Raw genomic sequence first — 2816 nt, 5'->3', positions numbered from 1 at the left:
TTTTCTTTGTAAAATGCGTATTTTTCGAGTTTTAGAAAATTATTTTCAGCATTATGGCATTACATATTCTGATTTTTCTGACATAGAATCATCAAACATACAACAAACAACATTCCTACCAATTTTCATCTAATATGAACATCATTTGGCCAACCAAACCTAAAAAAGAAGCATTTTTTCCTTTATAAAATAGAATTACCGATTTTTTAATGGTTGCGGGTTTCTAAATCTAGATTTGGGACAGCAGAACAGTCCACCATTAATACTCAACCTATCTCCAATCATCCATCTCCAGCCCCAATTTGACTCGGAAGTGATCCGGCACCACGCCAGACAAGCATTCACCACCCAGGCTTCATCTCCCTTCACACATAGGAGGTGCCCCTTGCAGGAGAGAGAGGGAGGAGAGAGAAATACTAAAAAAGATTTCTCATTTCTCAATCATATGATGCATGCTTACAGCCAAAACAGAGAGCCCTCTGTGTGGATCAGTAATCCCTCTTCATCTCTCTCACTCGGCCCCCAACAACGGAGAGGCACCAATCATTGGAGCATCATGAAAAAATGCGCCCCCTTCTATCTCGAGAGTTTCATGAGTTTTTCCCCTTTTCAATTCTTCATTAAGGTTTAAAGATTAAAATAACCGGTTCAGCCTTTCTTGTTCACACTGCCCGGCAAATGGATTTTTCGATTTTCCAAACGAACTCCGATTTGCAATCCGACTAGATAGGTGGCTTCGTGGCATCGAACTCCATCAACTTGGCCTCTCCCACACACTTTACGGCTTCATGATCCGGTAGCTGCTTTATAATGCCGAACCTTGCGGGGATTAAAAGGGGGGTCAAACGACCTCAGATTGACGAACTGAGACTTGCAATGGGTTCTTGACATCGAAATGCATCTAGGAAAACTCTAGCTCGGTCATTTGCCACCATTTGATTTTTTATGAAAATTGGCTTTTTAACACCTCTCGGGTACTTTTCGGCTCCAAAACGGGCTCCAGCGCTTTAAGAACAAGTCCAAATCAGGTCCTAAAATCCAGCTCTCATTGGTGACCACACGGGATAGGGTGACTTGGCCTGTCAAATCCCACGAAAAAAACCTGCACATAAACACAACCACAAAGAGCATCAAGCTGATACAAGAAAAATGCACAACAAGACACATCACAGCTCTCACCCTACCCCCTGAAAAAACCAATGCATGAAATACACAAGGAGTAGGCCTAGCATAATCAGACAGCAAGCTCAAAGCTAGTCACTAACCTACTGCTCCAACACGGCCAAGCTAAAAAGAACGATCAAAGAGGTCATCCTAAGTGGTGGTCTGAACTACCTACCTAACTAAGCACAACGCAACTAGGAGCTCCTACTAGGCGAGGACTCCTATAGCCTGATCAAGAAATATTGTCTTTTAGCACATTTTCCTTTTAGGACTTTATTTTCTATAGTAGGGCATGTAAAAAGGAGGGAGTTGAACGTAGTGACCCAAGGAGAACAAGGCATCGGCCTTAGGTCTTGTCTCTGTATCCAAGAGCCTACCAAACCCTTGCAATGCGACACTTAATATTTTTTAAGTCTCACTTTTATTTTCGCTCTAACCTTCTCTTATTCTTATTCTTTCAGCTAGATGCCACCCCTAAGAAGACAAGGCATCGGCCCTACGTCTGCTGAATCGTCCCCATGAACCTACCAGGCCTTTACAAGGTGATGAACAACTGCTCAAGGATTTTTCTTTCTTTCCTTTTCTATTTTTATAGGGGTTAGAACCCCTTTTTTTACACCTCCGTATATGTATTTTTAGATAGCTTCAGAATTTGTTCTTCTCTTGATATTTAAGGGCAGGCTTCTCTAACTGCCTCACAACTAACAGAAACTCCTAGAATGGCTGCCTAGTAGGTCAGCACAATCGGGTCACTAGAACTGCCTTCTAAAATAGGTCTTTCAATGCTTGACAATGCCTTTGTAGGAGACAACAATTGCTCAGACCTCCTTTATACATACCTAACCTAAACCTGGAACTTCATGCCTTGATTATCGGTCCCCAACAAACGAAAAGATAGTAACCCTGACATACACATGTATCATTATCAACATAAGGGAAAAAGACTCGGAAAGGGGCCAAAACCACCTGGAATGGCCACAAGAAGCTCCTCTGGTAGCAAAGACTCCCTCCAGTGACTTTGTCAACCTGTATGATGCAATCAGTAAAACAACAAACCATTAAACACACTTGCACCAAATAGACATATGGCCCTCTTGGCCTAATGAAAATAGAACATTTTACTACAAACTAACTAGCCCTCTTGGCCTAACGTAATCTGATCATAATATCCAAAGCAACTAGCCTTCCTAGCCTAAAATACATAGGGCATTCTAATCCATGCAATACATGATCTTCTTGGCATATACACCACATCCTATCAAACTAACCAAGATACCAAAGATAGCATAAAATATGAGGACTAGCCTCATGGTACTCATGCAAGTCAGTGTAGATCCACTAGCCCAAGCCTTTCTACTGATACCTTAGTAATAATGGCCATCTCTTCTTGGATACTATGAGCTGAATGATGACATCATTAGGTTGATATATCTCATCTTCTTGGTCATCATTCAGACAGATCGCTTGTCCCAAATTTCCAGTAACTCTCCTATAGGGAGAATCATGGATTTATGATCATTCAACCCTTCTCTAATTGGACCATTACATGTATCAATGATTCAACCCAAATGAGGTAGAGCTTCACGTCTAGGCACATCATATGGATGGAGCTTAGGGAGGTGCATATTGTCAGATGTGTCCTTATGGCTATT

The sequence above is a fragment of the Lygodium microphyllum genome, unplaced genomic scaffold (assembly GCF_053477565.2).
Source record: "Lygodium microphyllum isolate KBCC unplaced genomic scaffold, Lygodium_microphyllum_v1.1.10 scaffold_41, whole genome shotgun sequence".
NCBI classification, from domain to species: Eukaryota; Viridiplantae; Streptophyta; class Polypodiopsida; order Schizaeales; family Lygodiaceae; genus Lygodium; species Lygodium microphyllum.
This window is presented reverse-complemented; position numbering follows the sequence as displayed.